Below are 24,289 nucleotides of genomic sequence, written 5' to 3' on the forward strand. Positions count from 1 at the left end.
CAAGGGCGGAGCTAAACTGAACCACGTGATCGCCCTCGCGCGCGGCTCAGAGTCACTGTAATGAATGCTTGGGAAGTTATGGAGAGAAAGGATACGGTAGGGAAAGAAATAAACAGGGAAACGGGAGAAAAACTGTGTTGCTATGAGCGGAGAGGTTTTACAAACAAACTGTGCACGTCGGAAAACTCAAGTTTGAACGTCCCAGTCCCGTGTTTGCAGTAAATGAGAAATTGCCTCAGCGGCTGCAGGCCTGAGTGAGCGCCGCCATCTTTAGTCGTGACAACGAGTCACTGCACACGTGCGGAGCCGCCATCTTTGTAGGGGGCAAGGTGCAGCCAGGCGCATGTGCAGCCTTTCTCTAGTATAGAGTCATTGTGATGACAGCAGCCAATCCTGCTCTGATTCACCTCTGGGCTCCCTCAGGACCACTTTGTCAATGTCTAGCTTCCTCAGTCTCAAACCATGGGTGTACGTTTGGTCTGTTTAGTACTGTATTATTACTTTTATAGACCCTTTGTAAATGAGTTTTTCACTGTGGCCCAGCCCCTGACCATGTGTTGCTCTATCATTAGACTACTTTTTTCTTGAATATTTTTGACTGTCAAGAATTCCTTTTTCCAACAAGCAAGTGTATTTTCCTTCCATTTCTGACTATCAAATTCTGCACCATTTTCATTCCCTGTAACCCGTTTTGCATTCCCTGAAACATCATGTGTATTTCTCCTTCCACAGATACCAGTGATTAATGCCAAAGCCCTGTTGCCTGTGGAGAGGGTGATGCTTGACTTTGTTGTACAGCTGCAGTTTGTGTGGTGAAGGTGCTCCCACAATGTGGTTGGGTAAGAGATGTTACAGATTATTCATTACAGAAACAGTGAATATTTGAAGATAATGTCCAAATCAAGAACAGTTTGTAGTTATATCATCATGCTTATAATTTCACAAGAATACGATTGAGAACTTTAGCTATAAGGCCAGATATAGAGATATTTGGTCAGGTGTCCAAAACAATTGCCAAAAATCAGATTTTGAGGGATGTCTTAACAGTGGGAAGCAGACCTGTGAGGTTTTGTCTGCAAATTCCAGATCATGGTGCTTTGGCAACTGTAGAATCAGCCACACAGTTGAAGTAATGGGAGTCTCAAAGAAAATGGGTTGTCGAGGTCTCAAAGGATGTGTGGTGCAGGGAGCTAGGGGTTATCACAGCCAGGAATCAAATCAAGAATGAGAATTTTAAATTGTTGCTGCTTATGAATAGGACCCTTTTGACAGATGAACATGTTTGGGGAGAAGTGAGCACGTGGGCGATAGAGCTTGCAATTTTTCTTGAGATTACAGGAAGTTTGAATTTGGGAGGCTGGCCAGGAGTGTGTTTGGATAATTAAGTCTGGAGATAACACATAATGGATGAGAGTTTGAGTATATGAGGTGAGGGTGGAATCAGCTAGAAATAGTGGTGTTGGAGTGGAACTGTGCTGTCACTCTCACCTCGCCTCTGGGATTCAGCTGGTTGTCAGGTTGTGAATCAGGCGGTAACATATCGGGAGCTGAGTGGCCCTGGTGGAGCCTAAAATGAGTGTCGCTGAGCTGGCTGTTGCTGAGCAGCTGCTGCTTGATAGCCCTGTTGATAACATCTTCTATCACTTCACTGCTGATCGAGTGTGGACTGACAGAGGGACATTTCCTGGGTTGGATTAGCCTTCTGTTTTTGTGTTGAACATGCCTGGGCAATGTTCCACATTGTCAGTAGATGCCAGTGCTGGAGCGGTACGCGGTTTGGTGGGTGGCAAGTTCTGGAGCACAAGCTATCAGTGTTATTGCCAGAATGTTAGCAGGACCCATAGCCTTTACACTAATTAACCATTTTTCGGTATTATTCAAACTAAATTGAACTGGCTTAAAGCTCACATCTGTGATGTTAGGAAACACTGGAGAAGGCTGAGATGGATCATCCCACTTTGCATCTGGCTGAAAATTGCTGCAAATGCTATCATCTTATCTTTTGCATGGATGTGTGAAACCCCTCCATCAGTAAAGGTGGGGATATCTGTTTTGCTTCCTGCAACGAGTTGTTTAATCGTCCATCACTGTTCATAACTGGGTGTGGCAGAACTGCAGAGGTCTGATCTGATCCATTGGTTATGGGATCACTTAGCTCTGTTGCTTGCTGCTGATGCTGTTTGATCTGCAGATAGTCCTGTTTGGTAGCTTCACCAGGTTGGCACTTCATTTTTAGGTATGCCTGGTGCTGCTCTTGGCATGCCCTCCTTTCCTGTCCACTGTGATGGGTGAGAGCGGGATGTACAAACTCATGAGATTACAGATTGTGCAGGAGTACAGTTCTGCTGCTGTTGTTATCCCACAGTGCCTCAGAGAGATCCAGTTTGAGTTCCTACATCTGTCCCATTTAGCACGGTGATAGTACCACTCAGCACAATGGAGGTTTTTCTCAACTTTAAGATGAGGCTTTGTCTCCACAAAGACTGTGGGATGGTCGCTCTTACTGACACTGTCATGGACAGATACATTTGCAGCTGGTAGACTCATACTGATAAGATCTAGTATGTTTTTCCCTCTTGCTGGTTCCGTTACTGCCTGCTGCAAATCCAGTTGAGCATCTATGTCCTTGAGGACCCGACCAGCTCAGTCAGTAATCCTGCTGCTGAGCTACTCTTGCTAGAGGACATTGAAATCCTGTACCCAGAATAGGCTTGTCACCATTTTATTACCTCAGTGCTTCCTCCAAGTGTTATTCAACATGGAGGAACACTGATTCATCAGCCGTGGGAGCACGGTACGTGGTAATCAGCAGGAGCCATGAGACTTCCTGGTGTCCAAAGTCAATGCTGAGTACTCCCAGGGCAAATGGTTCCTGTGTGTACACAACTGTGCCATCACCTCTGCCTGGTCTGTCCTGCTGGTGGGACAGAACATATCCAGAGATTTCAGGAGAAAGTGAAGACTGCAGATGCTGGTGATCAGAGTCAAGAGTGTGGTGCTGGAAAAGCACAGCAGGTCAGGCTGATGAAGGGCTTCGGCTCGAAACGTCAATTCTCCTGCTCCTCCGATGCTGCCTGACCTGTTGTGCTTTTCCATCATCACAATATCGATATCTAGGGATGGTGATGGTGGTGTCTGGCCGTTATCTGTAAGGGATGACTCCGTGAGTATGACTATGTCAGGCCGTTCCTTGACTAGTCTGTGAAACAGCTCGCCACGTTTTGGCACAAAAAAAAACAGATGTTAGTGAGCAGGATGTTGCAGAGTCGAGAGGGCTGATCCTGTGGTTGTATTTCCTAATGCCTTGTTAGATGCCAAGTGATCCATCCAGTTTCATTCCTTTGTTGAGACTTTGCAGTGATTAATACAGTGAGTAGCTTGTTGGGCAACTGTCAGGTTGGCAGGATCTTTTTCGCAATTGACAATGGTTCCATGGAGATCACAAGATTCCTAATTCCAGTCGTTTTTCCTTGAATTCAGATTCTACCATCTGCCGAGCTGGGATTCGAACAGGGACTTCAGTTATACATTTTAATATTCTGGATAAAAGTTAAATACATTAGGTTTATTCACTCATTTTAATTATCACTAACCCTGGTTTTGTTTCTTTGTAAAACACTGTCCATCATCCTGTCTCCTCCATCCTTCTCTCCAACAACAAGATCAAGGAGCACACGGAGTTTCTCTGTCACTAAGACTGAGACAATCCGACCAGCTGCCTCTGCTGCTTCCCTCCCTTCCACTAGCCCACCGAGACAAACTGCCTCACATAGTGTTCCTGATTTTTGTCCCAAACTAACATCTTTCTCCAGTCTCTTGTCAAACCTTATCAGAACGCATCTTGATCTTTTACTGGTCTCGCTAAACTACAGACATTTCAACTCTGTTTCCTCCTCATCACTCCCCCTCGCCAATTCACAGGTAATGTTCCTTGTTCTGTCTGTCTTTTCTGGTTATGTCCTTCTCATCCATTCTGCAAAAAAACTAACATTTGACCTCACCATCATTTGTAAATTCTGCTCCATCTCCACAATCCCTTTCCTTTCTGAATTCCTTGTATTTGGTGACCCTCAAGGATGTATCCTTGGTCCCTCCTGTTTCTCACCTACATACTGCCAGGAGGTGACATAGTCTAAAAGCACAGTGTGAGGTTTCACATGTACACTGTCAACGCCCAACTCTCCCTCCCCACCATCCCTCTCCATTGCTCCACTGTTACTCAGTTACTAAACTGCTTATCACATTCCCACTGCTCGATTAACTCCAATTTCCTCCAATGAAACATTGTTTTGGGTAAACCCATTACCTTCAGTTGCTAATACAAATTCCTTTCCTTTACTGCTGAGCCCCTCCCTCCTACTGGGAACTGTCTGAGGTAGAACTAGACTCTTCCCAACATTGCTGTCATATCTGTAACCCCAAGGTGACCTTCTGATCAGACATCTACCCAATCACAAATACCAGGAATTCCAATCTCTAAAACGTTGCTTGTCTTCACCTCACCCCAGCTCCATTGCCACTGAAACCCCTGACCCGTGTCGGTGTTGCCTTAAACTTGGTGAATCTGAAACAGAACCCTTGATTTCGTGACTGACCCAGAATCTGCTAGCTTTCAGTGTTTCCTGCACAATGATCACTCCCCCCCCCCCCCATCCTTTGTGGTGCAGCTTTCTACAGTTCCCACCATGTAAATCGCACTCTGTTCTCTTATTATCCCCTTCAAACTGACCGACTTCACACCTTCCCAAATTACACTCCATCTAACCACTTGTTGCCCCTTTCTCCTGTGCATCTCTCACTCTTCACAATCCTCTTAGAACTTTACAATTATGCCTTGTCTAGGAGTTCCCTCCCTCCCCCATTCTTCTAAACATTTACTGGGAGCACTGGGCAGTGTGAAGCATGCAGAGTTGCTCTGTTTTTAGAGATATTCTATGGGAGGAGCTTGCTGCCCATTGGTCAGAATGGAGGCAACTTGCCCATCGAGCTGCATGAGCCTTTCACACCGCATGTCTTATTGATGAGGCACAGCGGCAGCACGGAAGGAAATAAAACAAGCAAATCCTGCTCTCCACATCTCACTGATTCTTGGAATATTCGGTCCCATGTGTCAAAGATCTGCCCTGTTCAGTCACATGAAATTCCAAGGTGGAAACTCCGAGAAACCAACATAGATTTCCACCTGAACTGACTGCTGACCTCCACAAGGGGTAATGTGTCCAGTCATCCTGGGCCAGGAGGAGGGGATGGTGCGAGTTTCTAACCTGAACTGACTTTGATGGCTTTTATAAACGTGTATTACAGGATACTACAGGTGGACATTCAGATGGTAATCTCAGTCATTGTAACACCAAACTCTGATTGAATTAGTCAGTTCATCAGGACCTGGATATTCGCATTGTGTGTGAGTATTGTATTCCATCTGAATCCCATTTGCGACATAAAAGTTCTCCTTTGAATCTTCCCAAACCTTTAATGTGTGTCTTGTAAGCCTTGTATAATGAGCTGATGGGTGTAAGGTTTATTATTATAATTTGTAACTTTTCTAAACCCCTCTGTCACAGCTCCCCTCAATTGCCTTTGCTCCAAGGAGAACAACCTCAGTTTTCCCCAAACCCCTGATTCCACAATGTCTGTTTGCTCTCTATAAGGTACACATCAGGATTGTGTTGGAACATTCTCCACTTGCCTCCATCAGTGCAGCCCCCAACAATATTAAAGAAAGTGAACATCCTCCAGGACAAGGCACTGTGCCTGAGTGGTGTCCCATCCACTACCTTCAGCATTCCCTCTCCCCACCCCAGAGACACAGTGGCATCACTGTGTAAAAGGTAAAGGCAGCATTGTCCTCCCAGACCATAGGGCTGCTCTCTCATTCGGGAGGAAACTGGAGCCCCTGGAAGAAACCAATGCAGACACTGGGAGAACGTGCAACTCCCGCAGAGACAGTTGTCCAAAGCTGCAACCAAACCTGGGGCCCTGGCAGCAGGGCTAATCACTGAGCCACTGTGCCACCCTAAAATTGTAATTTGTTTCACAGCTACCACTTCCTCTGATAGTTCATTCCACACACAAACCATTATCTGAACAAAAATAAAAAAAATCCCAAACGACTTTTTAAAGCCGTTCTGCTGTCACCTTCAAAGGTATGTACCTAGTCTTGAATCGTGTCCCTTCCTGGAAAGGACACCTTCTGTTCACATTACTGAAACCACCCCTCCGTGATTTCAGAAACATCTAATAAGGTCACTCCTCAGCCACCTGCGCGCCAGTGAAAGAAGTCGCAGCCTATCCAGCCTCTGCTTAGAATTCAAATTATTCATTCCCATCAACATCCTGGTAAATCGCTTCTGAATCCGTTCCAACTACATAATGTCCTCCCGATATCAGCATGACCAGAACTGGACACAGAATTCCAGAAAAGGCCTTCCCAATATCCAAAATAACGTCCCAACTCTTGTACTCAAAGATCTGAGCAATGATGGCAAGTGTGCTAAGCACCTCCTTAACCACCCTGTCTACATGTGGCACAGACTTGAAAGACCCGAACTCCTCAGCCTCTTTGTTCCATATCACTACTCGAGGCTCTGTTTTTAATTAGTGTAAGTCTGCCCTCGTTTGTTTTATCAAGATGTAATATTTTGCATTTATTCCAATCCAAAAATACCAAAACAACCCCTGAGCATTAAAGACAGTAGGAGTAAACTTAAGACGGAAATCAGGAGGGCAAAAAGGGGACATGAGATAGCTTTGGCAAATAGTTATGAATAATCCCAAGGGTGTTTATAAATACATTAAGAACAAAAGGGTAACTCGAGAGAGAATAGGGCTCCTCAAAGATCAGCAAGGTAGCCTACACGTGGAGCCGCAGGAGATGGGAGAGATACTAACTGAATATTTTGCATCAGTGTTTACTGTGGAGAAGGACATGGGCAATATAGAATGTGGGGAAATAGATGATGAGTATGTCCATCTTACAGAGGAGGACGTGCTGGGTGTCTTGTAACCCGTACAGCTTGGTTAATCCCCAACACCTGATCAGATGTACCCTAGAGCTCTGGGAAGCTGGGAATGTGATTGCTGGGCCTCTTGCTGAGATATTTTGTATCATCGATTGTCACAGGTGACATGCCGAAAGACTGGAGGTTGGTTAACGTGGTGCCGTTATTTAAGAAAGGAGGTAAGGACATGCCAGGGAACTATTGACCCGTGAGCCTGACATTGATGCTGGGCAAGTTGTTGGGGGGAGTCCTGAGGAACAAGATGCGCATGTATTCTGAAAAGCAAGGACTGATTGTGACAGTCAGCAAGAATTTGTGCATGTCTCTCAAACTTGATTGAGTTATTTGAAGATGTATCAAAGAGGATTGATGAGGGCAGAGAGGTGGGCATGATCTATGGAATTCAGTAAGGCACTCGACAAGGTTCCCCATGGAAGACTGTTGAGCAAGGTTAGATATCATGGAATACAGGGAGATTTAGCCATTTGGATACAGAACTGTCTCAAATGTAGAAGGCAAGGTTGTGGTGGAGGGTTGTTTTTCAGATTGGAAGCATATGACCTTTGGAGTGCCATAAGGATCAGTGCTGGGTCCACTACTTTTCGTCGTTTATATATATATGATTTAGATATGTGCATAGGAGGTATAGTTAGTAAGTTTGCAGATGACGCCAAAATTGGAGGTATAGTGGACAGCAAAGAGGTTTACCTCAGATTATAACAGGATGCTGTTCAGATGGGTGAGTAGTGGCAAATAGAGTTTAATTCAGATAAATGTGACGTGCTGCATTTTAAAAAAACAAATCTTAACAGGACTGATACACTTAGTGGCAAATTCCTAGATACTGTTGATGAACAAAGATATCTTGCAGTGCAGGTTCATGTTTCCTTGAATGTAGAGTTGTAGGTAGATAGGATACTGAAGAAAGTGTTTGGGATACATTCCTTTATTGATCAGAGCATTGAGTATAGAAGTTGGAAGGTCATGTACAGGACATTGGTTAGGCCTCTTTTGGAATAGTGTGTGCAATTCTGTTCTCCGTCAATCGGAAGGATGTTGTGAAACTTGAAAGCGTTCAATAACGATTTACAACGATACTGCCAGGGTTGGAGGGTTTGTGCTGCAGGAAGAGAGCAAAAAGGCTGGGGCTTTCTTTCCCTGGAGCATCAGAGAGTGAGGGGTGACCTCCATAGAGGTTTATAAAATTATTGGGAGCATGGATAGGGTAAACAGACAAGGTCTTTTCCTGAGTAGGAGAGTCCAGAAATAGAGAGCATAGGTTGAGGGTGAGAGGGGAAAGATATAAAAGGGAACTAAGGTGCAACTTTTTCACACAGAGAGTGGTGTGTGTATGGAATAAGCTGCCAGATGAAGTGGTGGAGGCTGACAATTATAGCATTTTAAAGGCATTTGGATACTTCACATGAATAGGAATGATTTAGAGGGATATGACCCAGGTGCTGGCAAGAGAGATAAGATTAGGTTCAGATATCTGGTCGGCATGGACAAATTTCACCAAAGGTTCTGTTTAGTGCTGTTCATCCGTGACTCACAAGGTTTTGGTCTCTTCAAAGATAAATCTTAGTTTGTTTTATTTAGGTAAAGCTACAACATTCAGTGTGGTGACGGTTTACTTCTTTAAATACACATCTTATATTTAAAAACTTAGTCAATGTATCATAAAATATTGGTACTAATTTATTCTAAAGTAGAGTTTTGTAAAGCTATCTTATCTCCGTAAGACTTGATTCCATTATCTTTAACAGCTCTATCCATCTCTTTCTCGAAAGTTCCCAGTAACTTGACCTCCACTGCCTTCTGGGGCAGTGCATTCCATGTGTCCACTACTCTCTGGGTGAAGACGTTTCTCCTCAACTCTGTTCTAAATGGCCTCTCCCTTATTGTTAAACTGTGTCCTCTGGTTCTGGACTCACCCATCCGTGGAAACATGCTTCCTGCCTCCAGAGTGTCCAACCCTTTAATAATCTTGTAGGTCTCAATCAGATTCCCTCTCATTCTTCTAAACTCCAGTGTATACAAGCTCAGTCGCTCCAATCTTTCAACATATGATCATTCCGCCATTCTGGGAATTGACCTCGTGAACCTACCCAACACTCCCTCAATAGCCACAATGCTCTTCCTCAAATGTGGAGACCAAAACTGCACACAGTACTCCAGGTGCGGTCTTACCAGGGCCCTGTACAGCTGCAGAATAACCTCTTTGCTCCTATACTCAATTCCTCTTGTTATGAGGGCCAGCATGCAGTGAGCTTTCTTCACTACCTGCTGTACCTGCATGCTTGCTTTCATTGACTGACGTACCAGAAAACCAGATCTCGTTGTACTTCCCCTTTACCAAACTTGACTCCTTTTAGATAGTAATCTGCCTTCCTGTTCTTGCCTCCAAAGTGGATAACCACACATTTATCCACATTCAACTGCATCTGCTATGCATCTGTCCACTCACCTAACCTGTCCAAGTTAATCTGTATTCTCATAACATCCTCCTCACATTTCACCCTGCCACCCAGCTTTGTGTCATCAGCTAATTTGCTAATATTGCTTTTAATATGTTCATCTATGTTATTAATTGTATATTGTAAACAGCTGCGGTCCCAGCACCGAACCTTGTGGTACCCCACCAATCACTGCCTGCCATTCCGAAAGGAAGCGTTTATCACTACTTTTTGCTTCGTGTCAGCCAGCCAAATTTCAATCCAAGTCAGTATATTCCCCTTTGTAAATCCATGCTGACTCTGACGAATCCTATTACTGCAATCCAAATGAGCCATAATTTCATATTTTATAATTGACTCCAGCATCTTTCTCACCACTGACATCAGGCTAACTGGTCTATAATTCCTTGTTTTCTCTCTCCCACCTTTCTTGAAAAGTGGGACAACATTACCCACCCTCCAATCTGACTCTACATCTCCGGATTCTGTGTCGCCCACTTCGCAAGGGGCTGAACGTCATCCCTCACCAAAAGGGCCATCCCACCCCCTCTGCCCAACAGTCTGTCCTTTTGATAGCACTGCACTGCATTTATTTCAATGCAAGGGGTTTGACAGGGAAAGCAGATGAGCTTAAGATATGGTTTTGAACATGGGACTGTGATATAGTGGGTATTACAGAAACGTGGCTTAGGTTGGACAGGACAGGTAGCTTATTGTTCCAGGGAATAGGTGTAAGAGGAAGGATAGAAAGGGGGATAAGAAAGAAGGTAGAATGGTGTGTTTGATTAGGGACAGCATTATTGTTGTGTTTAGGGAGGATATTCATGGGGGTTCGCCCGTTGAAATTACATGGGTGGAACTGGGAAATAAGAACAGGATGATCACCTTATTGAGGTTGTCTGTGTGGGTTTCGTCCGGGTGCTCTGGTTTCCTGCCACAGTCCAAAGATGTGCAGATTGGATGGATAATCCAGGCTGAATTGCCCATATTGTTCAGGGATGTACAGGTTGGGTGAATTGGCCATGTGAAATTGCCTACAATGTTCAGGGATGTGCAGGCTAGGTGGATTGGCCATGGGAAATGTATGTTACAGGGGTAAGATAGGAGGCTCTGAGGGTCAGTGTGAAAGTGATGGGCCGAATGGCCTGCTTCCACACTTGGCATTCTCTGACGATAATTCTACTAGTTTTAAAATAGTTGCAGAAAATAATAGACCAAATCTAAAAGTTGGCGTTCAAAATTGGACAAAGGTGAATTTTGACGGTAGAAGGCGAGAACTTTCAATATTTCTTTGCAACCCCCAGATAAAGGGACGGCTGGAAAGTGGGAACATGAGAACAGAAGGAATAGGAGCAGGAGTAGGCCATCTGGCCCCTCAAGCCTGCACTGCCATTCAATAAGACCAGGGCTGATCTTTTCGTGGCCTCAGCTCCACTTTCCTGCTCTCTCACCATAGAGGCTGGAGATCTGATCTCCAGCATCTGCAGACTTCACTTTTTACTCGAAGATTTTAACCTCCTGCGAATCCTCTTGCAAGGATGCCTTCCCCTCATTCCTGATGAAGGGCTCTGGCCCGAAACGTCGAATTTCCTGTTCCTTGGATGCTGCCTGACCTGCTGTGTTTAACCAGCAACACGTTTTCAGCTCTGATCTCTCACCATAACCCTTAATTCCTTTCCTGTTTGCAAATCTACATTTTGCCTTAAAGACATTCAAGTTGATAACGTCAACTGCTACACTCAACAAGGAATTTTTCAGATTCATAATCTTTAGCTGAAGAAGTTCCTCCTCAACTCTGTCCTAAATCAGATACCACATATTTTGACGCTATGCTGTCTAGGTTGACCCGCCCCCAATGGAAAGAACCTCCCTGCTTCTATCTTATCTATTCCCTTCTTAATTTTATTTTTTTCCAATACAACCTCCCATTCTTCTAAATTCCAACAAGTATAGTCCCAGTCTATTCAATCTCTCCACATACACCAACCCTCTCAACTCATGACTCAAACTAGTGACCCTCCTCTGCACTCCCTTCAGTGTCAGTATTGTTGAATTAAGGAGATCAAACCTGTATTCCAGTACTCCAGGTTTGGCCTCCCCAGCACCCTGTACAGCTGTAGCATAACCATCCCTCTAGCAAGGAAGGACAATAGACACTTCACCATCTCTTTTAGCCCCTTGGGATGCATTCCATCACGGCCAGGAGACCCATGTACTTTTGGGCTGTTATCCTTCCCAACACTACCTCTTTACTGAGAATGAGTGTTTCCATGTCCTCATCTGCCATTGCCTCCATAGGCCTGTGAAAATGAGACAACAAGAGAACATGGACAGTATATTCATGTTAAGGCCATGTCTGGTCGGTGTAGAGAATGCTGTGTGTCTAGAGAAATTGAGGGACTGGTTAAAAAAATGAAGGAGGGATATGGCAGGTACAGTCAGCTGGGTGACTGGTTTGAGTGAATCCCTCGGAGTATAGGGCCAGTAGGAGTACACTCAAGAGAAAACAGGTGGGCAAAAAGGACACACAAGAGAGCTTTGGGGGGAAAGAGGTTTAAGGACAATCCAAAAAGATTCTACAAAACACTAAGGACAAAAGAGTAACCAGGCAGAGAATAGGGACGCTCAAAGACCAACAAGGCTGTCTGGAACCACAGAAGGTGGGAGAGATACTATCCGAGGATTTCATGTCAGCTTTTACTGAAAGAGGATATGGAAGCTAGAGAGTTTGGAGAAATAATTTGTGATAACTTGACAACTGTCCATATTACAGAGGAGGTTGTACTGGATGTCTTGTACATAAAGCTGAGTAAATCTGTGGGACCTGATCAGGTGTATCCCAAATGTTTGTGGGAAGTTAGGGAAGTGATTTCCGGGCCCCTCGCTGAGATATTTCTATCACCGATAGCCACAGGTGAGGTGCTGCAAGACAGGCGCCATTATTTGAGAAAGGTGATGAGGAAAGGCCAGGGAACAATACACTGGTGAGCCTGAAGTTAGTGGCAGACAAGGTGTTGGAAGGAATTCTGAAGGACAGGTTTATATGTAATTGGAAAGGCAAGAAGTGATTAGGGATAGTCAGCATGGCTTTGTACATAAATCACTAACTTGGACTTCAGAAAGACATTCAAAAAGGTTCACATAACAGACTGGTTCGCAAGTTAGACACCATGGGATACAGAGAGAACCAGCTATTTGAGTACAAATTGGGGACGGAGGGTAGTGCTTTTCGGACTGGAGGCCTGTGATGAGCAATATGGTGTAAGAATCGGTGCTAGGTCTACTGCTTTTCATCATTTATATCAATGATTTTAATGTGAATATATGAGATATAGTTAGTAGGTTTACAGTAGGCATCAAAATTGGAGGTGCACTGGACAGCAAAGAAGGTTACATCAGAGTACAATGGGACTTCAATCAAGTGGGCTGAGGATTGTCAGATCGAGTTTATTTCAGATAAATGTGAGGTGCTGCATTTTGGAAAAGCAAATGGGGGCAGCAATTATACACTTAATGGGAAGGTCCAGGGGAGTGTTGCTGAACAAAGAGACCTTGGAGTGCAGGTTCATAGTTCCTTGAAAGTGGAATCATAGGCAGGGTAGTGAAGAAGGTGTTTGGTGTACTTGCCTTTACTGGTCAGTGCATTGAGTAGTGGAGTTGGGACGTCATTTTGCGGCTGCACAGCACATTGATTCAGCCACTTCTGGAATTCTGCTTTCAGTCCTGGTCTCCCTGCTATCGGAATGATATTATGAAACTTAAAAGGGTACGGAAAAGACCCGCAAAGATGTTGCCAGGGTTGAGGGTTTGAGCTATTTAGGTAGAGAGTGAACAGGCTGGGGCTGTTTTCCCTGGTGCATCAGATACAATTGTGAGGGGCATGGATAGAGTGAAATCCCAGGGTCTTATTTCCAGGATATGTGAGTCCAAAGCTTGGGGCACAGGCTTCAGGTGTGAGGGAAAAGATTGAAAAGGGATCTAAGAGGCAATGTTTCCAGCTGAACATGGTACGTGTGTGGAAGGAGCTGCCAGAGAAAGTGTGGAGGCTGGTACAATTACCCAATTATGCCTTTGAGATGTTGTATGTGATTAGCAAAAGTTTAGAAGGATATACGCCAAGAGCTGGTGGATGGGATGAGATTAATTTAGGATATCTGGTCAGCATGGACAAGTTTTGGATCGAAGGGTCTGTTTCTCTGCTGTACATCTTTATGGCACTACTAAAATTAAGATGGGTTTCTATTTTATGGAGAGTTAGCAGAAGATCAACTAATTCTTCTTGGAGCTGAGAAGGTTAGGCAGGAATTTCGACCAGGAGCAGATTTCTTTCCAGGATATTTAATTTACAGAGAGACAGAGGGAGAAATTATTAACGTCACAATTTTTGAGTAACTACCTTCAGGTAAATGGCTAATAAAATAGGTTAAAAATGTGAAGATTATTGTACTCACTAAGTTCTGAGCATCTGGAACAGTTTGTCCGCCAGCTGGATGCAGATCCAGTAGTTATTGAGAAAACGAATTTAGAATGTAACTTTTTTAAGGAAGGATTTGGAGGTCTACAGACAAATGGGAGGTGAGTTGGGATAGACTGGCACCATGTCCAGAGCGGCCAGTACAGCTGAATAGCCCCAAACCCTTGTCCTCTGTGTTACTGCCCCATTCACTGTGAAGGATGAAGCTTATCCCAGTGCAGAGTCATAGAGAGAAACAGCATGGAATTAGACCCTTTGGTCGAACTGGTCCATGCCGACCAGATATCCCAACATTTGGCACATATCCCTCTACACCCTTCCTATTCACATACCCATCCAGATGCAGAATGGTGTAACTGTACCAGCCCCCACCACTTTCCTGAACAGAAGATTCCATACAGGCACCCATCTCAGTGTGAAAAAAAGTTGCCTCTTGGGTCACTTTTAAATATTTCCACTCTCACCTTAAACCTACACCCTCTCGTTCTATACTCCCCCACCCCAGGGAAAAGACCTTGTCTATTTTTACCATCCATACTCCTCATGATTTTATAAAGCTCTATGAGGTCACCCCTCAGCATCCGATGCTCTTGGGAGGAGCCCACTCATGTCACAATGGGGCCCGGGTGATTGACAGCAGCATCAGACCAATAGGAGAATTGGTGTGATCCTCCAGCCAATGGGAGTGAATTGGGGTGGGTCCAGCAGGCCAACACATGGCCATGAGCTGTGCAGGCACAGTGTCACGGTGAGGGGGGGGGGGGGGGGACCTAGTGAGTGTGAAGGGAGTGGGAGAGACTGCAAAGTCTGGGGAAGAAATGGAGCTATTGTGGACTGGGAGGGTTTATAAACGCACAGTTTTAGGCTGCTAGACCTGAATTAGAAATTCCTGGTAAATTAGAACCAAAAGAACTGCGGATGCTGTAAATCTCGCACAACAACCAGAAGGTACTGGTAAAACTCAGCAGGTCTGGCAGCATCTGTGAAGAGAAATCAGAGTTAACATTTTGGATCCGCTGGCCCTTCCTCAGAACTGATGTTACTGAAAATTAATGTCGGTTTATATGCAGAAGGTAGGGGTTAAGGAGTAAATGATAGGTGGTAATATAGTCCAAGAGCAGTTGGACTAAGGAGTGGATAACGATCTGGCTGGGGGAGGGTGAATAGCTGTTTCTGGGGACTGTTCGTGGCTAACTATAGCTAATGTGTAATGGCAGGCTATGTGATAACAAGGCCTTGTGTGTGGGTTAAGAGGCTAGGGCGCTAGGACATTGGAGAGTTCAGGACGTAAAATTATTGAATTTGATACTGGGGATAGAGGTGTGCAGGGTCCCCAAGTAGAAGATGAGGTGTTGTTCTTCCAGCTTGTGTTAACGTGTGGCACTGGAAAAGCACAGCAGATCAGGCAGCATCTCAGGAACAGGAGAATCAACGTTTTCGGCATATTCCTTTTATCAGGAATGCCGGGATTGGGTGGGGTGGGAGGGAGTAAGAGGGCTGACAGATAAATAAGAAGGGTGGGTCCGGTTGGTGGGAAGGGAGCTAGGAAGGCAATAGGTAGATGTAGGTGGAGGGTAATGGAGAGAGGGTGGAGTGGATAATTGGAAAGGACGATGGACAGGTGGGACAGTTCAAGAGGGTGGTGTCGAGTTGGAGGGTTGGATCTGGGATAAGGCAGGGGAGGGGAGATGAGGAAACCTTGATTCTGTGGTTAAAGGGTCCCAATGTGGAAGATGAGGTTTTCTTTCTCCAGGCGTCGGGTGGCTGGGATTTGGTGGTGGAGGTGGCCCAGGACGTGAATGTCCTTGGCGGAGTGGGTGGGGAAGTTGAAGTGGTCGGCCACAGGATGGTGGAGTTGGTTGGTGCATGCATCCCAGAAATTTTCCCTGAAACATTCTGCAAGTTGGTGTTCTTTGTCAACTCCCCAGTAGAGAGGAGACCACATCGAAAGCAAAGGCCAGGTGAGGTGTTTGGATGCGCAGGAAAATCTCTGCTGGATGTGGAAGGGCCCTTTTGAGGTGTGGGCACAGGTTTTACACCTCTTGCAGTGGCAAATGAAGGTGCTGGGAGGGGACGGTGGGTTGGTGGGGAGCATGGATCTGACTAGAAATTCACAGGGAATGGCTTTTGAATGTAATGGAAATGTTTGAAGTGAAAGATAGTTGCTACTCATTTAAATTCTCTTAATGGGAGTAACTAGCTGAAACTAGAGAGACGTTGTGACAGGAGACCTCAGACCCGTGGAATGCTCCTCTTGTACATTGTGGGAAATAAGGGACACTTCCAGTGTCCGTGACGGCTATGTGTGCAGGATGAGTGCCCATCTGCAGCTACTGGGAAACTGCTTTTCAGACCTGGAGCTGAGAGTGGACTCACTGTGGAGCAATACTGAGAATGTTATGGGCAGCACGTTCAGTGAGTTAGTCACACTGCAGGTGAGGGTTACACAGGCAGAAAGGGAATGGGTGACCATCAGATCAACTAAAAGGCTCAGGAAGGAGTGCAGGACTCCCCAGTAATCATTCCCCCTTCTCAGACAGATATTGTGCACTGCTTGGGATTCTATAATGGGGGGAACAGGTGGGGTGGACTCTCAGGGGAAATCAGCAACAGAGAGCTCTGCTGCACAGAACGGGAGGAAGGAGAATGGCAGAGCTATAGTGACAGGGGATCCTGTAGTCAGGGTCAGAGTCAGGCGTGTCTGTGGCCACAGACATGAATCCAGGACGGTGGAATTGAACCCAGGTCCATTTATTGATGAGTGCACAGAACAATAAAGGTCAGTTTCCCAAATGCAACCTTCAGCACTTGGTCACCCTGAAGCTCGACTGTCCAGGGACTGTGCACTTGTGCTGAGCCCTTCAGAGGGCTTGAAGGAGATGGGGAGAAAACAGGAACAGGGTTGTGTTGTAGATCTACAAACTAACCGTCACCCTCCGCTTTTGGTCTCCCCCCTCTGTCTCCCACCTCCCATCGTACCTCCTCCCCACCGCAGGGAAAAGACCTTGTGTATTTACCTTATCCATGCCCCTACTGATTTTATAAACCTCTATAAGGTCACCCATCAGCCTCTAACGTTCCAGGGAAAACGGTGTATTCAGCGTCTCCCTGCAGCTCAAATCCTCCAACCCTGGCAACATGCCTGTAATACTTTTCTGACCCCTTTCAAGGTTCACAAAATTGTTTTGATAGGAAGGAGACCAGAATTGCACACAATATTCTAAGCGTGACCTAACCAATGTCCTGTACAGCCGCAGTATGACTTCCCAACTCCTATACTCCGTGCTCTGACCAATAAAGGAAAGCATACTAAACATCTTCACTAATCTATCTACCTGCGATTCTGCTTTCAAGGAGCTATGAACCTGCACTCCAAGGTCTCTTTGTTCAGCAGCACTCCCGAGAACCTTACCATTAAGTGTATACTCCCTGCTAATATTTGCTTTTCCAAAATGCAGCACCTCCCATTTATCTAAATTAAAGTCCATCTGCCATTCTCAGCACATTCAACCATCTGATCAAGATCCTGTTGTAATCTGAGGTAATCCTCTTCACTGTCCATTACACCTCCAATTTTGATGTCATCTTACTAACATTACTTCCTATATTCACATCCAAATCATTAATATAAATTATGAAAATTAGTGGATCCAGCACCGATCCTTTGTGACACCCCACTGGTCACAGGTCTCCAATCTGAAAATCAACCTTCCGCCACCACCCTCTGTATTCTATTTTTGAGCCAGTTTTGTATCCAAATGGCTAGTTCTCTCTGTATTCCTTGAGATCTAATCTTGCTAACCAGTTTCCCATGGGGAACCTTGATGAATGTCTTACTGAAGACCATGTAGTTCATCTCCACCGCTTTGCACTGTCAATCCTCTTTGTTGTTACTTCAGAAGAATTGACTCAAATTCATGAGACGTGATTTCTCACACACAATGCCATTATTAATATCCACGACTTAATTCTGTACATTGGGGTCGGTGTCACCCAGTTATAGGTGTTAATATTCTGGATGAAGTTCATGTACACCAGCTTTGTGTTAGTGACTTTGTATTGTATCTTGTTAATATCACCAACACAGGTGGGTTCCTTTGGAAAGGCAGTCCCTATATCCCTAACCCCCCTCCCATCTGCTGTGCCTCCTCCATCCCCACCGTCGACAGTAAGTGGGAGGAGCTCATGGAGTTTCCATGTGAGTGAGATTGAGAACATCTTCCCTTCTTTCCACTAGCCCACCAGGAAATGGTGGTCGTGTCCTTACCTCTGGGCCAGGAGGATCGGGTTCAGGGTTGAGTAACAGCATCTTTGAAAAGGCCCAAGCCCAAGCAACCAGGCCATACTGTCTCCCAGCTGTCCCTGCCTGAGCCTCCAAACAGAACCTTCCTGTAGTTTCTCTCCTGTTAGATTCTCCCATTGCTCAGTTTGTCCAGGATCCCCTCCTGCAGCTGCACTGCTCCTGTCCCTCACTGACCTGTCCATCCCCCAGTGTCCTCCACATTCATTCATTGTTTACAATCCCATTGTCCCAGTCCGCCAGCCCCGCCCCTTCACCCTATTGGGCAGCAGCTGCTGTCAATCACCAGGGCTCCTATGTGATCTGGAGCATGCTCTGTAGGAAGGGAGACCAGTGCACAGGCACAGTGCTGGGCAATTGGTAGCGTATGTGCAGGCTGGGTCAGTGCCAGGAAGGGAGGCTGTGGGTGTGTGGGATTAATCTGTCATTGGCAGCTCCCTCCCTTCCTCCCTCTGAGAACAGGACCCAGGGGAATGGCCCCTCCCCCGGTATCATGACAAGTGGTCAGCGTATCAGTGTGGGGAGCATTTTGCAGAAAGTTATCAGAACTCGGGAATGTTATGGAAATGAACAAAGATGGGCCTGCAATTAAAGTTCAAACTTGATTCATTTTAGTTCAACCAGATATGATTTTGGCCAGTGTGTGCAGGATGGTTCTCATCAGAGGATGGGAGTGGGGAAAATAAATAAGAGGTTCCAGATGGTGGAAAAAAAATCAGTGCGTTCTGCCCCAGAAGGGAACCCTGAGAGGTTTGGGGAGGATTCACTAACACCCAGGAGGCTCCGAGTCAGACTCATTGATTTGACTTGATTAGATTAGATTTCCTACAGTGTGGAAACAGGCCTTTCGGCCCAACCAGCCCACACTGACCATCGGAAGAGTAACCCACCCAGACCCATTTCCCTCTGACTAATGCACCTAACACTGGGCAATTTAGCCTGGCCAATTCACCTGGCCTGTGCATCTTTGGATTGTGGGAGGAAACCGGAGCACCCGGAGGCAACCCACGCAGGCACGGGGAGAATTGAACCTGGGACCCTAGTGCTGTCATGCCACCCTTTTTTTTGGTTCTTTGTCTGCAGGCAGGAGCTAGGAAGCTGAATTCAAAGAGAGGAGAGTGAGTTAGAGCTGGGTGTGAAGGAAAGGAGTGAGGAGATTGGTTTGGATTTCAGTTCACAGAAGAGAGAAATTGTGAGACTGAGATTTAATGTTTTGGGGGAACAAAGAAACTACAATTTAATACTATAATTGTCTCATGAATTTCCATCCTGTGTTAACGGTGGTGACTTGTTTTCTCAGTTGTCGGGTACTGAACGGGCAGATTTGTGGATGAGAAATTCAAATTGAGCTTCATGTTCAGACCCGATGGTTACTTGATCCGTGCCGATCTGAATATCATTGGCCTTTTCATGTGGAAGGAAAGGGGTGTATTCTGTCCGTGGGCAAATATTTCAAATGTCAGTGTGTCTGGAAAAAATACTGAGACACAGCCAAGTCCATGTTAGTGTGGTGACTGTGGAGAGAGATTTAATTTGCTTTTAAAAGTCTGAAAAAACATGGCACATTTCCAAGGGACAATTAAGTCACAGATTTGTATGAGGATAAGTTTTAAATTAACCATGCAATCAGAAAGACACAAGGATACCTGCAGCATGGAAAATGCAATGAAAATGGAATTGTTGTAAAGGAGTTGATTCTCGATCATGGTTTTTTATCCATTAGTGTTGTCACGTCGGTTCCAGTGCCATGGGGAAATACTGGAAATGTGATGAATGTAACGTAGGTTTCAGTTATTAAACTGGAAAAAGTGCAGACGAAACTTACAAGAAGTTTTGCCAGGGCTCAGGGGTCTGAGTTATAGGGAGAGGTTGGACAAGCGAGGATTTTTGTTTTTTGTTTAGAGCAGAGGAAACAGAGGGGGGATCTTTTCTGGAAGTGTATAAGATCATGAGAGGCTTGGGTAAGGTGAATGCACTCAGTCTCTTTCCCAGGAAATCAAGGAGTGGAGGCATCAGTTGAAGGTTAGAGGAGAAAGAATAAAAGGGAAGCTGAGGGGGCAACAGGTTTACACAGAGGGTGGTATGTATAAGGACTGAGCTGCCAGTGGAAGTGGTTGAGGTGGGTACATTAACAACAGGTAAAAGACATTTGGACAAATACATGGATAGCAAAGGGTCAGAAGCAGATGGGCCAAGTGCAGGGAAATGGGGTTAGTGTGGATGGACATTCTGGTCAGTTTGGGCCAAAGGGCCTGTCTCTGCTGTAGGGCTCTGACTCCAAGTCTATTTACTATTTCTCCTGCTATCTCTGGGAGCACCCTGGGATGTATTCCATCAGGGCAAAGAGACTTATCTACCTTTAGCTCCATTAGCTTGCCCAGCTCTAACGCTTTTGTGATAATGGTTATTTCTTTTTCCTCACCTTCCCCAGTTTCTTTATCAATTCTTGGCATGTTCTTCGTATCATCCACTGTGAAGACTGACTGCTGTGTACTCCTATTCCTGAACCCTGCTGGATAGGAATAACTACATTAGCAGAACTCTGAGAGGTCTTCTTTGAGTCTTTATTGATGAGACATGGCAGTTACCTGGATAGTGTACATGCAGAACACCTCCAGGCAGCATCAGGTAACTCCCCGCTTGTCCGATGTATGGCTCCCATTCTTATACCTTTGTGGTTTGTGGTTTTGAATGGATGCTGCCTCTCAGTATTCTCTCCATGGCGATGGCAGTTAAAAAGTCGAGTTCAGCTCAGCACTTTGTGGTTAAACCACATACCCCTCCCCCACGCCCCTGTGGCTCAGTGAGGTATCTGACAGGCACTTCAGTTTCAGCTGGACTGTCTGTCAGGATTCTGATGTGGAAGAACTGGTCTTAGAGCGGGGTGGGCAAAGTTTAAAAAAAAAACACACATCACCAGGTTATAGTCCAACAGGATTATTTGGAAGTACAAGCTTTAGGAATGTGCTGTGATTTTGAACTTGATCAGGATTATCTCTATTGTCACAGTTTCGTGTTTCAAAAATGACAGAGGCCATATGTTCCCCACACAATAGGTTCCCCTCTAGCAGTGCAAACTGCTATTCTGGCCCTGGGGACAGCTACTCATCACTTGTCTCCCCCAATCCCATTTAACGTTCTGCTGATCTTTAAAGTTTTTCTAATCTCCTAGTTTCTCCTTGCTCTTTGCCAATTTGTGTGTTTTCTATTTCAATTTGATAAGACTCCCTTATTTCCTGAGCCACCCAGGGCAGATTACTCCTTTTCCTACAGTCCTTCCTTTTCCCTGATATATACTTTTGCTGAGCAGTTTGAAATATCCTTTGATATCTCTCCACTGTCTGTCACTGTCCCACCCTAAAGTCTTTGCTTCCAGTCTACATTAGCCAGCTCCTGTCCCATCCTATTGTAGTCTCCTTTGTTTAAGCACAGGATCTGGATTGGATTCAATCTTCCCGCTTTCCAACTGTATTCTAAATTCAACCATACTTATCACAAGTCTTTTATCAGATTACAAGGTGAGGGGATGTTTCCTGGGTGTTTTGGTTTTCATTATCAGAGACCTTGGCTTTGTAATAAAGTACAGGATGGATATTCACAACAGAGTATTCTGGACGGTGTGAATGTACTACACAGTCTAAAACCATAAATCACTGTCTCCCCTCAGTTTACATGATTTGGAGAATCCGATGTTGGACTGGGGTGTACAAAGTTAAAAATCACACAACACCAGGTTATAGTCCTTCAGGTTTAATTGGAAGTACACTAGATTTTGGAGCGTTGCTCCTTCATCATGATCCAATTACACCTGTTGGACTATAACCTGTTGTGTGATTTTTAACTCATCTCAGTTTAAAATTGCAAAATCATTATCTCCTACATGCTTCCTCACTATCTAAGTTTGGAACGCTAATCCACCTGACTATCCTGCTTTTTCCAAAAATCTCCTTTGGTGAAGGTGGTGAGTTTTGGATGCAGCTTTCCAGTTATTACCGTAAGAAGATGAGCACTGGGCACAGGAGAGGCAATGCAGCCCTTCGAACCAGCCCCACCATTTAATACGGTGATGATTGAGCTCACCTCGGTCTCAGCTGGATTTTCCCACCTGCTCTCTCTCACCCTTCATCTCATTGCAAATTCAACATCTGTATCTCTTCAGTAAATTTCCTCTTTGTCCTGGCATCCACTGTATTTTGAATAGGAATTCCACAGATTTACAGCACATTGAGATAGGTACATTCTTCCACAGAGAATAGAATAGAATCCCTACAGTGCAAAAACAGGGTATTCATCCATGGAGTCCACACCAATCCTATAATGAGCATCCCATTCAGACTCACCCATTCCCTGTATTTCCCATGGTTAATGGTTTAACCTGCGCATGCATGGATACTGTGGGCAATCTAGCATCGCCGATCCACTTTACCTGCACATATTTGGACTGTGAGATGAAACTGGAGCACCCAGAGGAAACCCCACAGACACGGGGAGAACATGTAAATTCCACAGGGTCGCCTAAGGCTGGAATCAAATCCAGGTCCCTGACGCTGTGAGTAAGCAATGCTAACCATTGAGCCACCTCTACTTAAAATCTGCTCCTCCTATGAACCTCCCCACCCCCCAGTTGACTGAATCTATATTCCTTACATCAGAAAATCAGGTTGTGGAAGCAGATGTCTCAGTAAAACCCAGTGACAGCCCACAGGTCCTGTCTGTCTGAATGGGGATCGTATACACAACACCCTCCAGCCCACACTTTTCATTCACTTTCTAGAGACAGGGCTCCAGTGGCTTCATGGGGACTACAACTCCCACAATCCCTGAGGCAGGGACCACGCGTGTGTACATGTACAGAATGTGGGCAGGTTTTGGAACATATGCTTTGGGTAAGTATACTTTGCGGAAAGTTTTTCACACTGGCTGGAGGAGGAATGCATCTGCTTATTGTATTGATCTGCTGGGGGGTCAAAGTGTCACCACACCCATGTAGGACCACTCTCCATCCCCAATTCATTGTAATGCTGGGAATCGACCAATGGGCATCAAAGAAGAATCTGACCCATTCTCCCAGCCTGAAGGACCCTCTTCTGTCCAGGATCTGCCACCTCCCTTTCTGTTTCCTTGTGTTTCATTCTGCTGTTACATTATTGACTTGCAGCAACTGAAGGGAAAGGAAGTGAACCCAGAAAGGGTGCAGAGTCTAACCAGGGACGGGAAGTGGTGGAATGGATCTGTTTATCAGTAACTCCATGAGAATGGGGAGGGTGTACACTAGGGGGTAGCAGAGTCAGAATGGTGGGAGAGAGTAAGTGGGCTGGAGGGTTACAGCTTTGGGGGAAGAAAGGGGAAAAAAAGATATTCCAAAGAAACAAGAATTGTCTGTTCTGAATTTCTAATCTGTACATATTCCTTTATACAGGGTGCTACATGGTGAAGGTTTGCAGACTGAAATCTCAAAATCATGTGCAGATTGTGATTAAGTTAACCAGCATTTGAAGAACCAAAGATGGAGAATCACTCGGCCAAAATCCTGCACACTCTCCTCACAGCATTGTCGGTCTCTCTGCAACAAATGGACTGTGAATGGTTCAAGACAGCAGCTCACTACCATCTTCTCAAGGGTAACTAGAGATGGGGAATAAATGCTGGCTGAGCCAGTGATGCCCATATCCTGGAAATGGGTTCTATCTCTCGTTGCTGAAATCCCGTTGATGTTACTGCAGGATGAAGAGGGATGCTGAGTGTATCCTCCAGGAGGCAGCACCATCACATTACCCCTGCCTACACCCACACAGTAACACCGCAACGTCACTGGAACAAAAGGCAGTGAAACCAAAGGAGGACTTAGATATAGTTCTTCGAGGTAAAGTCATCAAAGGGGATTGGAACACAGCAGGAACAGGAGACTGAGCTGGATGGTCAGCTGTTTCCCATTGAATGGTGGAGCAGGATTGAAAGGCTGAATGGCCTTCTGCTGCTATCTCCCAGGTATGTATATAGCCATGGAGCCCAGGTAGGAAGGAGTGGGCAGGGATTCTCCAGGAGATTGCACTTCCCC

At 45.4% G+C, this 24,289-nt stretch overlaps 1 long non-coding RNA gene across 1 annotated transcript; it reads left to right on the top strand.

Annotated features, from left to right (window-relative positions):
- The first annotated feature begins 773 nt into the window (after positions 1–773).
- On the top strand, positions 774–23,934 carry LOC132812787 (uncharacterized). Its single transcript, XR_009643784.1, has 3 exons — positions 774–839; positions 5,305–5,404; positions 23,651–23,934. It is a non-coding gene; the product is annotated as an uncharacterized LOC132812787 (long non-coding RNA).
- The last annotated feature ends 355 nt before the right edge of the window (positions 23,935–24,289 follow it).

The sequence above is a fragment of the Hemiscyllium ocellatum genome, unplaced genomic scaffold (assembly GCF_020745735.1).
Source record: "Hemiscyllium ocellatum isolate sHemOce1 unplaced genomic scaffold, sHemOce1.pat.X.cur. scaffold_301_pat_ctg1, whole genome shotgun sequence".
Classification (NCBI taxonomy): Eukaryota; Metazoa; Chordata; class Chondrichthyes; order Orectolobiformes; family Hemiscylliidae; genus Hemiscyllium; species Hemiscyllium ocellatum.